The sequence below is a fragment of the Benincasa hispida genome, chromosome 1 (assembly GCF_009727055.1).
Source record: "Benincasa hispida cultivar B227 chromosome 1, ASM972705v1, whole genome shotgun sequence".
NCBI lineage: Eukaryota > Viridiplantae > Streptophyta > Magnoliopsida > Cucurbitales > Cucurbitaceae > Benincasa > Benincasa hispida.
In genome coordinates this window covers 48,127,664-48,142,472 of record NC_052349.1, presented here as the reverse complement: position 1 = coordinate 48,142,472, position 14,809 = coordinate 48,127,664, and positions in this window count along the sequence as shown.

Genomic DNA, 14,809 nt, shown 5'->3' with positions numbered 1-14,809 from the left:
CGAAATGTGATAGAGACACATTATTCTATTTCTCGTTGAGCCTTGATCGTAAGCGGTGACTTGGTTTCCTGCAAAACAGAGTAAAAATATCCTCTTATACCATCTTGACGATGTTAGTGGGTGTAATTGCGATAATTCATAATTATTGTATTTCTGAGCTAATTTTCATACAATCGACGCATATTCCTTCTCTTTTGGCCGCAATATCTAGATAAGGCAACATAAATAACTTGTATTTCTACAAGTTATCACACCCCCAAATTTAGATATATGCTTGTCCTCAAGCATATCTTCTACTAAGGCAATAAAGCTAAATTCCTCTCCTATATTTTTGCGTCGATTGGCTACTTCGAATGTTACACTTAGGCACATTTCTTAACAACGCAATTTCTTTCTATCCTTGTTAATTATTAACAAAGCCCTACTTTATTCTTCTATATAACAAAATTCTGCTCAAAGATGCTTTTCTAGTTTTTAAAATAGAATGTTTATCTCTTCTTTGTCAAAATAACTTGATATATCTATATGTGGTGGTCAAACTTTGCGTCATTTATAAAAGACTGTTGGTCATGGTTACACTTTTCGTTTTGGTTTGTCCCCATGGGTGTCATGTGAACATCCAACTATGGTTGTGTGCCAATTTAAACTTTAACTCATGCTATTCAAAGGTATTGTCTCTTACACTCTTTTATTTTTTTTCATATTACGTTGTTCTTGGAAACCCACCTTTGTTTTGGCTTGCTCCTACGGGTGTCATACGAACATAAACTACGAGCAGGCTCCTTTCACAATTAAACTCTTATCAGGTTGGGAGCATTTTTGAAGTTTTCCCTTACGCTGACATTGGAGTTTTGCATAAAACTAATTTTTTTTTTACTTTTTTTTATTAATAAAATATGAACGCATTTTCTTGAAGATCGCATATTCTTGATCTTATCTACTCAGACCTTCCCCACACCTAAATTTAAAGATATGCAAGGTCCTCATTGTGTTGTTTGGATAGACTAGACAAACACTTAGAATAAAAATTTCAAAAATAAGGTTTGAGCATAACTTTGAAAGATAAAAGGTAAAGTACTGCTAAACTACGAATTAACTAAGTGTTAGTTAGAATTTACAAAGTATGGGAAATGTTTCTATGTATAAACATATATTACATCATGGCAGCGCAATGAATAATGCAAAAGTAAAAGATTAGAACATCGCAAATATTGATAAAGGATGATAAAGAAAATGGCACAGGCAAAAAGGAGTGAATATGTACTCATTTGTATTGAATATTAACAAAGTATACAAATAATTAATAATTAACGCAATACAAAAATTGTTGCATGTACCAAGAATCAAAGAATTTCGTAAACTTAGAAAAAATATAGAATTGAATAAAAATATAGAATGGCCGCAAAAGTTGTAAATAGTATTGTTGAGGAGCAGGAGGGTCTGGAGGAGGATTTTAAGGTGGTACTGCAGGAGCTTCTGCAAAATTCAATTGTTGCCTAAGATGTGGAGGCATCATGGGACCATGAAGATATGCAGTGAGAAAATTAAAGTACTCATGGTTGCATTCTGCAATCTGTCTTTGGTTGCGATGGACTTTATAAATATTGCGCTGAGTATTGATCAACGTCTCCCTTGACATAGCAGCACTGCGCTGTATATCGTCGATTTGCTCCATTACCACATCAAACCTCTGGTTGAAGAATGCTTGTTGTTGAGCGAAGAGTTGTTGTTGTTGGGAGAAGAGGGATTGCATTTCAGCTAACTCTGCAGCCAAGGAGGGAATGGAAGGTTGTGCCTGCGATGTCTTGCCAGCATCGTTTTGGGGTTGGGTAGAGGTGCCTTCACCCAAATCCTGTGGGTCATCAATATGCGGCGGTGGAATGGAAGGTTGCGGTGATGAAGTTACAGGTGAGTAAATTGGTGGGTATGCGGTTGGAGAATTTGGAGTAAGGAGAAGGTTGGTAAAATGCTCATGAAGTGGAGAAGAAGGTTGTGCGGGTGGGCTCAAAGGGCTTGGATGGCGAATTACCAGGGGTAAAGGGTCTAAAGGTTCTGAATCTTACGTTGTTTCTTCTTGGATTTTCCCTTTTCCCTTATCATCTCTGTGCTGTCTCTTTGGCCTGGGTTCTTGTGGCACATTGAGATCAATTGCGGGCCTCTTTAAAGGTAACTCTGGGCAATGCGGGGAGTCTTTGAGGAGCAGCCTCAGAATTTTGATATTGATGAGGCCATGGACTTCTTCCATGGGTTCCTCCTCAATGCCTACGCCCACTGACAGGAATAGACTTGAAAAAGTCCATGGAAATAAGTATTGTCCTCTAATGTGCCCCACAAAGCCTCGAATTTAACTTGCGATCAATCGGCTCACATCGATAGGAATGCCACGCGTAATGCAATATGCGGCCATGACTCGATCCCTTGAAATGGTCTTGTCGTGAGAAGTTGGGATCAACCGCTTTTTAACCAGATAAACCCAAAGCCTTGCCTTCAGAAGCAGAGTCTTGGACGCCAGGGTCTTGATTCCTTTTAAAGAAACCGACCACTTCGTGCCCGGTTGCATTAATACTCGCAGCGCATCTTCCAACTGTTGTTTTGTGGGATCATCAATGATTTTGTTACCCGGTGCATCCGGGTTATCCTTCATTTGGTATAGTTCATTGATGCCTTTTACGCTGAAAGGCACCACTTGCCCTTTTATGGTCATCACATCCCTGGTGCCATGTAGCCGTCCATGGTAAAGGTCACGCACTACCTTTGGAAAACCAATGGCTGGGCACTGGCAAAATGTGTCCCAGCCATGCTCCACGATCACGCTCGTGATGAGGTCAGGTAGTAGCATTGGCGTAGGATAAAAGCCCATCTCCATCAACAATTCGTCATTTTCTTTCTTTCTGGATGGACATGCCTTTGCTAACGCGAGCTTGCTACTTTCTGTGACCGCTTTGCCCTTTCCTTTGGCCAACGCAAGGTAGGATTATTGCCTTTGTTTCCTTTCCCGTTCCTTGCGTTGTTCCTTCTTCTCTCACTCCGCAAGTTCTTTACCCTTCTTCTTTTGTAAGCGCCTCCTATTAGCTTCACGCTTCTTCTCCTTCTCCTCTTCCAATCTCTTTTTCTCTTCTTCCTTCTTCTTTTTCTCTTTCTCTTTTTCTTCTCTTTCTTCTCTCTCGAACTCTTCTACAAACTGCTCGGAGGCCAGCAACAGACGTTGTTCCTCCTCGCTCCGCCTTATTTCTTCAAGCCTTGAGATCTCATTATTGCGGCGAACTTCTTCATCATGCAATCTTCTTTTTCTATCACCTTCTGTGGTAATGAGTTTTGCCCGCTCCATTATCTCATGTCTCTCTTCCTCCTCCTTCATCCTCCTTTCCTTTTCTTCTATTGGGTTGATCAAAATTAAAGGGTCAACGATAGACACTTGCGGCGCATTTTCCTTACGATACCGCATCATAGGGTATCTTCTCCTTCTTCACCTTCCTCCGTCGCAAACATTTGCATTGTTTCAGGTTGCACCGGCTCCATCAATTGCACTGTTTCCCCCCTGTCCTCCCTTACAGAGGTGATGTCGTCGTCGATCATTTTCTGGCTCGTATGCCCTCTACTTCTTTTCTTCTTCCTTTTTAGGCGCCTTTCTTCACGCTGGTGCATTCTTCTTTCTTCCTTCTCTTTCTTCTTTCTTCCTTCTTCTCTTCCTCATCTTCATCATCTCCTTCTTCTCTTTATTCTTTTTCTCCTTGCGATGATAAGATATGACTTAGCTTCTCCCCTTTCTCCCTTTGCTTCTTCTTCTTCTTCCCTCTTCAATACTTCCGATTGCATCTCTACTGCAACCTCCTCCATCGTAACTTCAGCCACTGCAACCTCCTCCACCTCAAACTTTGGAGGGTCCGTCATAGGTTTCTGCATTGCAGCGTTACCTCAGGATCTTTAGGTCAGAATGCCTCATTCCATCTCTTCTTCATTCACTAATGCCTCCGGCACCACCACTTCTCCAGTCACTACCACCGCCACCTCCTCCGTGAACATGGTTGGTTTACAACCCTGCCTCGGGTAATCCCTCTCCTTGCTCCAGATTGCTCAGAATGTTGCCAAACACCTCAGTGTTATCGCATCTTTTCTTCTGCTCTCGTTTGAGACGGCGGGGTTGGAATAGAGATACTTTCAGTGCTTGCGCCCTCTTGAACAAGGAGGCCGGACGAACAATGGGTTTCCCTGAGACCTACCGGCGATTCTCGGAACGGTATGGTCTGGCAGCATGCTCTGCGACTGGTAGCAAAGTAATGCTGCCTCTCGCATGGCAATTTGGTCAGATGAAGGGGTTGATGGTGAGGTAGATTGGTTGGAAGCTTTGTCAGCCATGGATGATAAGCTCAGGAGAACTGGAAAATCGTTGGGATGTTGGGGGAAGAAGAAAGCTCTGTATGCTGGCGCTAGGGTTTTTCAGAGTGCAAATGAGGTAAAATCTCACAGACGGGGAAGGGTTCCTATTTATAGGTTGAGCCGTAGTAGGCCCAATGCGATTTTTGCAGCGACAGGCCTCGAGAAGCTCAAAAATCCGTCGTTCGAACTTCCCTCATTTATGAATTTTCAGAAAAAACGTCCTTTCGTTTGCAGAATCATCATTGCTTTCGGATACGAAACTATTGGACTTCTCAAATGCAAAAATGATCTCTTTAATATTTTATTTGAATGGATGCAAGATAAAGATTAACGCAATGTGCTCACCAACGCAAATGCATCTTCACAGAGGACAAGCAACAACGCATACACCCCCGCAATACACCCCTTAACTAACATATTTCGGGAGGATACCTCAACATAGTGCATTTAGCTAAGGACGGGCAAAGGACACATACGTGCACAACACACCCCTCAGCTCAGCACAATTGAGTTGGGTGAACGCAAGCATATCTTATTGGTTCAAAATGCATCCATTATTGCCTTGCATACTTTGTTGATTGTTTCAGTTTATTTATTTTATTTTATTATTCATCAACACGTGTTGCTAAGATTTGCGGCAATAAATCTCTTTATTTCTCTTTCATTCACTATTTAAAGAATAACACATTAATTATAGAAAAGTTCAAAGAATTAAAGCTGTACGGAAACAAATGCAAAGGAAATAAATGAAGAATCAATTCATAAATTCATGAAACGAATTAAATGCAGAAGTAAAGACAAAATTCAAGAATTCAATAAGACAGAAATTAAAAAAAGCATTAAACATAGTTGTGAGATATGAACTGAAAGTTGCGTTTCTTCGAATGAGCGCAATCCACATCCCTGCAAGCGGTCCGGCTTGCCTGCCCAATGTCCTAGGGACATTGTTCCTTTCCATTGGATCCCGGGGCTTCTGAGTTTCTAGGCAACATTCCTGGTGCTCTATTTCTCAGCTCAGATGCCAGCTGGCCCACTTGGATCTCCAAGTTTCTAATTGAAGACGTCTATTTTGCATTACTGCGTCATTTTTGTTCATATATTGTTTCAGTAGGGCCTTCAATGAGCTTCTAGAGGTGTTTGATGATGAGGGATGCTGGTTATGTGATTGCCTTAGTTGCCCCTGGTTCGACTTATGGTGAAAAGGAGGATTTCCTCGACTGCCACTCTGATGGTTGATTGGCCCCCCTTGGTTAGGATTGCCTCCCCATCCGAAGTTAGGATGGCTCCTCTAGCCAGGATTGTAGGTGTTGTTGAAAGGGTTGTTTTGGATGGCGCATACTTGCTGGATATTCGATAGGCACATTTCTGTTACATGAGCCCCTCCACAATTAACGCAATTTATTGCGACCACTTGAGCCGGTGCAACAGGTTGTGCTGATTGTTGGGAGATGGCTCCTTGATTGATTATCATCAATTGAAGGATCGAGGTAACCGCGGCCATCTGAGCAGCCAGCGTGGTCATTGTCTCCACAGAGACAATGGCAGTTTCATTCTTCCTTCTTTCAGCGCCTCAGCCTCCATAGCCATCATCAATCCAATCATCGATGTTCTGCGATATGCGGTCAAGGATGACTTTAGCCTCAGTATACATTTTGTCCATAAAAACTCCTACCGCGGAGGCATCAACAACAACTTGCATCGATCTATTCAGGCCGTTATAAAAGGTCTCCATCAACACGCAATCGGGTATCCCGATATGCGGGCAGTTTTTCACCAATCTTCTAAATCCCACCCAGACGGTGCTTAGAGTCTCATTCTCCATTTGCTCAAAGTTCAGCACGTCCTTCCGTCGTCTTGCGTTGACGGTCGGTGGGAAGAACTTCTTCATGAATCGCTCCACCAGTTGATCATATGATATGATCTCGTTCAACTCTAGTGAATGAGCCCACCTCTTGGCTTCGTCTCTCAAGGTGTAAAGGAACAGATACAGTCTAATACTCTCCGAGGTTACGCCAGGTAGTGAGATGTTGCCACACATTTCGACAAAGTTGGTCAAGTGGGCATACAGGTCTTCACCTTGCAGACCCCCAAATTGCCCTGCATTTTGGATCATTTGTAGCATGAGTGGCTTTATTTCGAACCTTGTGTTCTCCTCAACAGTAGGCCTCGAAATCCCAGGCAAAAAATCATACAGGTTGGGTGCCGCATAATTCCTCATGGGGATGTTCCGATCAGCAGCCAGGAAAACAGGATCCTGCGCTGGTCTAACAGCCTCTTGATTTACTACGGGAACCGCATTGTCGTTATTATCTGCCATATTCGCTGCTTTCTTTTGCCTTATCTGATTTTGATGTTCCTGTGCGCGAAAGGTACGCTCGATCTCAGGGTCACCTTCGAATTCTGGTTCAGCACTAGTACTCATAAACCATCATGCTGCTCTCTGCGTTGAACAACCAGTACAACGAGATCTGTCCTGCAAATACCACAAACATACTCAAACAATAAACCGTTAACCACTCCCTGAAAACGACACCATAAACTTGATGTGTCATAAACCATACAATGATGCAAGCAAGTTTCAAGTCCATGTCCCCATTACCAGTTCCCCAGCAACGACACCATAAATTTCTTGTACGCAGATTCTATGCGATGATATGTGATACTACTTCTAGATATGCGTTATTAACAAATGTTCTTGTGGTATGCTGTGTATTGTCACAAGTTTCCTTGTGTTGAACTAAGTATAATTTCACCGCAAGTTTCTCGGTGTGATCCGAGGTCGAACACATGGAATGTTTTAGGTTATTGCGTTATGTTTGTGATATATGCGACCAGGGGTTTTTCAAATTATAAAAGAATTTGTGTACAAGTAATTAAACATGCGATAAAATAAAGTGAGCAGTAAAAATGCGATAATAACATAAATTGCGTTAAAGTAAATTGCATTAAAGTAAATCTAAGCAAGATGATACAAGATACAAGTTTCATGATACAAGATACTGAGGTCAAGGCTAGCTATGAAGATTATGCAAAGATCGTGTAATGTGGTGACAAGTCTTATGTACGAAGCAGAAACAGAAAAGATAAGTAATATAAACAGCGCAACTTCCTTAATTGCATTAAAGATATAAGTATTGTTCCACTTTTTCCTTGGCGTACATCTCTCGGTGATCGGCCACGTTCCCACATATCTGTGGTGAAACAAGGATGAACGTAATGAATGCATAGTTGCTTCCATCTCTAGAAGTACTACTCGCTTTAGTTAACACATTCTTCTAACCTTCTCTCGACAGATCAGAATGACATCTTCACTTCTGCTCTCACAGTGAAGATGTCGTCTAGCATGCCTTAGCTAAACGTATGTATCTCTTTAGCACAGATTAAGTTACTTGTTTAATCCATATTAGTTACCAAGGTATTAAGAAAACTTGATCGAGAAATCGATTAATGGAGGAACAGAAATAGACAGAGAAGTGGTAATGAAAGTGATCGAGACATTCAATAAAACCATTTAGCGTCTGATACATGATTTGTGAATGAAGAGATTAAGAAGATGAAATACACTTGATGAAATAGAGTTAGAAACAAATACAAATAAGCGTCAACGTCTTAGCGCTGATCTGAATGGAGATTTGCTTGCCGGCGTGGATGAAGTGAATGGATGGATGAGCTTCTTTCTCAGGCTTGCTCGAACGGTAGTAGGGATCTAAGCACAGAGCTTCACAGCGAGGATCTGGAAGATTCGCACTGAGACTTACCTCTCGGCCTTGTCTCTTCTCTTCCTAGATTTCTTTCGATCAGTACTCAGCTCAGCCTTTCTCTCAATAATCTAGCAGCAATTAACCCTCGTATCAATTATACCCATATCAAGTATACCCGTATCCAGTATATCTTCTCTAAATTCTATGGGGGCATTTAAAGGTGAAAAGCTTTTACTATTGGCTTATGGACCCCACTTCTTATTATGAAAATTCCAAAGATGGAGGAATAAATATTCCTTCTGTTATGTAATCGACTGTCAAATCTGTACAACGGTTAGTTGTACACGTGTCATAATCCTTCGTGTTTACGTTGCTCAGCTGAATCTTTCGATCGGTTGCTCGCGTGCGGTGTTGTTTTTATTACCGCATGCGGTTGAAATTTAGCTTTGGATCGATTGTCGCATTGTGCCGTCATTGCGTTAATCATCTCTTCATTGTTGATTGACAGGTGCAATGTGACAGAGACGCGTTGTTCAGTTTCTCGTTAAGCCTTGATCGCAAGCGGTGACTTGGTTTCCTACAAAACAAAGTAAAAATATCCTCTTCTACCATCTTGACGATGTTAGTGGGTGTAATTGCGATAATTCATAATTATTGTATTTCTGAGCTAATTTTCATACAATCGACGCATATTCCTTCTCTTTTGGCCGCAATATCTAGATAAGGCAGCATAAATAATTTGTAGTTCTACAAGTTATCAAGAACATGTTATCGACCTTACGGTCCATTTCAGTGTCGCTAGAATGAATGATGTGGTCATATACGAGTAGAGTCAGGTGTCATTTACTTTGGAATCTCTTTCAAAAAGTTTTCTTCAATTCCACAGCAATGCCATAATGAACAAAATACAGTACAATCTGACTACCATTCTGAACTACTTACAGACTTTTCAGTCCCTCATGAAAGCTAAAGGACCGGTAGAAGGAGAGGCGAATGTTCCCCATTCCAAAAATTTCTATAAGGTTTCATCCTCTAGAACTAAGTATGTTCCTTCAACTTCAAGTACTAAAAGGATCCATTGAAAGAAAGAAAGGAAGGGGAAGGCTCTCGTTGCTAGCAAAGGAAAAGGCAAAGTTAAGGCTGACAAGGGCAAATGTTTCCACTGTAATGTGGATGGTCACTGGAAATACAATTTCCCCAAGTACCTTGCTAAGAAGAAGAAAAAGAAAGAATGTAAATATGATTTAATAATCCTAGAAACTTGTTTAGTGGAAAATGACCATGATGCTTGGATACTTAATTCAGGAGCCACTAATCATGTTTGTTCTTCTTTAAAGGGAATTAGTTCCTTCCAACAGCTAGAAGAGGGTGAAATGACGCTCAAGATTGGAATGGGAGACACCATTTCAGTTGGTGCAGTGGAAGCTACTAGGTTGTCTTTTGGAAATAGATTTTTGTTTTTGGAAAACTTATATATATATTGTTCCCAAGATGAAGAGGAACCTTGTTTCTATTTCTTGTTTAATTGAACAATCATACTCAGTTTCTTTTAATTCAAATGAAGCACTCATTATGAATGGTGTGATTATTTGTTTAGCTAAACTAGAAGACAACTTATATGTGTTAAGACTAACTAAATCGAAAGCACTTTTAAATCATGAGATATTTAAAACTGCTAATACTCAAACTAGAAGGCGAATAATTTCTCCAAGTAACAATGATACATACCTTTGGCATTTGAGATTAGGTCACATAAATCTCGATAGGATCGGGAGATTGGTAAAGAATTAACTTCTAAGCAAGTTAGAAGATGATTCATTACCGCCATGTGAATCTTGTTTCAAAGAAAAAATGACTAAAGACCTTTTAGTGGAAAAGGTTATAAAGTGAAAGAGCCTTTAAAGCTCGTACATTAGGATCTTTGTGGCCCGATAAATGTAAAGGCTAGAGTAAGGTACGAATACTTCATCTCTTATAGATGATTATTCAAGGTAAGGTCACTTATACCTAATTGAACATAAGTCTGAACCCTTTGAAAAGTCTGAAGAGTATAAGGTTGAAGTTGAAAACCAATTAGGTAAAACTATTAAAACATTTCGATCTGATCGGGATCTAGAGTACATGGATTTAAAACTTTAGGATTATTTGATAGAACATGGACTATAATCCCAACTCTCAACACCTGGTACACCTCAGCAAAAAGGTGTATCAGAAAGGAGAAATAGACCTTTATGAGATTAGTTCATTCTATGATGAGTTATGCTCAATTGCCTAACTTGTTATGGGGGTATGCAGTAGAGACTACAATTCACATCTCGAACAATGTTCCCTTGAAGAGTGTTTCTGAAACACCTTTCGAGTTATAGAGATGACATAAACTGAGTTTACATTACTTCAGACTCTAAGGTTGTCATGCACATGTGTTAGTGACAAATCCTAAGAAGTTAGAACTCATTCAAGATTGTGTCAATTTGTTGGTTACCCTAAGAAAATGAAAGGTGGTCTATTCTATGACCCTCAAGAAAATAAAGTGTTTGTATCGAAAAACGCTACATTTTTAGAGGAAGACCACGTGAGAGATGATAAACCACTTAGAAAAGTAATATTAAGTGAAGCTACTAAAGAATCAACAAGGGTTGTTAATGAAGTTGGTCCTTCATCAAGAGTTAATGAAGAAGCCAACACTTCAGGTCTGCTCATTCTTCTCAATCGTTGAGAGTGTCCCGACGAAGTGGAAGGATTGTGATACAAACTGACCGTTACTTGGGTTTAACTGAAACTCAGGTTGTCATACCAGATGAGACATAAACAAGGACCAATGGGTCAAAGCCATGGACCTTCAAATGGAATCCATGTACTCCAATTCAGTAAGGGAGTTTGTGGACTTACTTGAAGGGGTCAAACCCATAGGGTGTAAATGGATCTACAAAATAAAGAGAGATGTAGCTGGAAAGGTACAAACCTTCAAAGCTAGACTTATAGCAAAGGGTTATACCCAAAGGGAAGGGGTTGACTTTGAAGAAACTTTCCCCTGTTGTTATGCTTAAGTCTATAAGAATTCTTTTGTCCATAGCCACATATTAATGATTATGAGATATGAAAAATGGATGTCAAGACTACTTTTTTGAATGGCAATATTGAGAAGAATATCCTTATGTCTAAGCCCGAGGGGTTCGTAGCCCAAGATTAAGAGAAAAAAGTTTGCAAGCTGAATCCATCCATTTATGGGTTGAAGCAGACATCCAGATCTTGGAACATTAGATTTGATATCGTGATCAAATCTTTTGGTTTTGATCAAAACGTTGATGATTTGAACCTTGTATCTACAAGAAAGTCATTAACGATAAAGTAGCTTTTCTAATATTTTATGTGGACGATATCCTACTCATTGGAAATGATGTAGGGTTCCTTACTAACATTAAGGAATGGCTGGAAACCCAATTCCAAATGAAAGATTTGGGAGAGGTGCAGTATGTACTTGGGATTCAAATCATCAGGGATCGAAAAAACAGAACACTAACTCTGTCTCAAACAACTTATATCGACAAAATGTTGACTCAATATTTGATATATAACTCTGAGAAGGATTTGTTACCTTTCAGGCATGAGGTTCACTTTTCTAAGGAACGGTGTCCTAAGTGAAAGTACTCAAAATCTAGAGAACCAGTGAGCGAAAACAGATCGTTCCAAACTCCATTGTGAAAGAACACATACATTTACAGTCATTCAAAACAGATTGTGCATAAAGACTAAATTACAGCATGCTTCATAAATTAAATACAAAGGATCGAGTGATAATACCTTTGAAGAACTCTTTCTTCACGTATTTCCCTCGATCATTCACCAACGCATCCAAACAGCACGAATGCAATGATCAACTAGAAGATCCTCAATCACCAGTAAGTAAAACTCGATCCACGATCCTCGAACAGAACAAGACACCATCGCAAGAGTACCTTGGTATTCTCGGTGTGAGAATCCACGAGTTGTGAGCTCTGTATGATTTTGGATAGGGGGAAGGAGGAGGTAAACAATCTAGTATGCGATCGAGTAAGCGATCAAACAATCGTGTAGAAGAAGAAGTCTATCATATAGACATGATATTCGATCGTGTAGTCTCTCAAGCTATCGTCTAGTATACTCGGTGGTATCGCATAGACACTCAATTAGTAATCCGATAGCGATTTCTTGTGAGATGATTCGACCGAATGATTTAAAAAAAACAATTTCTCCTTTTTATCTCACAGTTACCATAAAACTGTGAATAACCTTCCATTCAAGTCGGTTATTGAGAAAAAGAAATATTAATTATCATATAATTAATAAATTATAAATGAACACAATAACTAACTTATCATATTATATTTATAACCCATAGTTTTAATATTGCATCATATGCAACATATAAACCATAGTTCTTTTTCTATTTTATGGAATTTAATATAAATCATATTTATATTAATACTCCAATCTAATAATATAACAAATATATCATATCAATTATATCACATATAATTGAATTAATTTAATTATATCATATATAACCAAATTTTCTCTTGTTAATTTGAAAACTTCAAACTAACCCAAAATCTAATTCTCAACTATAATCTATTGAGCTATCAAGGGGACCTTATGGACCTATAGCTTGAAGCTCCAACGATACTTGAATAACTGAGTAAACTCTTTAATCACGATATCCACCATCCGTTATCTATCGGGCACTCTACTAAAGACCGACAGTTGTACTCTTCGCACTACAGATATATTCCTGTGTCCATTGGATATAACCAATCAACAGTGCAATGACCCTTCACAAATCACATACAAGTACAACTGGGTCAATTTACCGATTTGCCCCTATAGTTAGATCTAACTCCTTAAATACCACTGATTTCTCTAATGAACAATAAGTCGTAGTCCCACTATGACTGAGTCCTCTCTTCCCAGAAGAGGGTGTGGCCTCTATGTTCAAGACCCGGAATCATCCCTTAAACGAGCAATTTATCTACTTACCCCAGCATCGAGGAAGAAGTGAATTTCGTCTTGTGAAGTTGAGTTTCCAACTACCCAATCAGATGAATCCCCAAAATGGTAGGTTTGTTGAGTTGGCAATCTGGCCACTATCACCCATACAAATCAAAGGACCACCTTCATGAGCAGGAGTTCCCAACTCACTTAGGATTCAGGTCATGTCACCTATAGTCATCTTATAAGTGTCAACGCATGGTATGCATTGATGCGCTTAGCTTCAAGCTCCTCTGCTTTGCATGGCCATCACGCCATCGCATGGAATGCGTCTCGCCGCAAGCCATCATCGCATGCCAAGATACCAGGCACCGCGAGATAGAAGAAAATCCTCTATTTTTCTCTAAAAAATTGGGCTCTTAACAGCTTTGTCTCGGACCCTGAACGACTAAGAAATACATATTCGATTGCAAAAATAAAATGCCCAAACAATAGGCCCTTACATTGATCAAATCAACAAAAAAATTTACAATCTATGGTACCAATAAATGAAATTAAATATTAAATAAAGCTCAAACATTTTTAAGCAAAATGCAGAAAAATAACCCAACTCATGAACTAATTTTTGTTTCAAAAAACAAAAAATCAAAATGCAAGAAAAACTGTCTCTGATACCAATCGAAGGAATCGAATTCCCGCGAAAACGTGTGAATGCCTTACATTTAGACATTCAATTTTTATGGAAACAAAAACAGTAAAATAAAACTTACATTTGTAAGATAAACATTCAAACAAAACTATAAGCATGCTAGAAAATAGGAAGAAGAGAAAAAATCAAAACTCACTTTTGCTGATTCTTCTAGTTTTCCTCTTCCATCGTTATCAATAATCTCAAACTTCTCCAATGAAGAAGGATACCCCCAAAAAAGTTACCTTGTTATTCTCTAGGATTCCAAATAACTTGGAAGAATTGTCTCCAACAACTTTTGAGGAGGAAAAGGGTAGAGAATTTTTAGAGGGAAGGTGGAGGCTTGGAGTCTAGTTTTTTTTTTTTTTTTAAGTAATTAAAAAACCCCTTGCCCTAAATGGGCATAAGGATATATTTATATGGAGAAAGGTTAACCCCTTCTCCAAGTATTTTCCTTTACATCCTTAGTGCTAATTAATTAAATAAATCTTGTTTAATTAATTGACACATTAATTAAATGACCATATATTTAATCATATTTAATATACATTTAGTTAATTATCATAAATATCATATATTAATACTAACCTCCAATCTCCATTATTTTTTAATCAATTAATTAATCATTAATTAATCAATGAAATCATATTTAATATTAATATATAAATATCACATATTTATATGTATACATCTTTATGAATCCAATTCATATAAATCTAATATTTGAATCTTATTCAAATATATCTCTCTCACAAAATTTGGATTAAAAATAATATTTATAATTAACCAATTATATATTAATTTCAAATTTCCTCATTTGGTTTGAACAATTCAAATCATTCCTCATTACTATCCTTTTGTGAGCTAATAAAGGGACTTTATGGACCTGCAGATTAGAAGTTCCAATGATATGAGATTAATTGATTAAATTCCTTTAATCCAACTAATCAATATTCATTAACTACCAATCGCTCCACTAAAGATACACTCTTTGCACTATAGATATATTTCTATATCCATGGATATAACCAATCTACAGAGAGATGACCGACACAAATGCTCATAACTACAGCTGGGT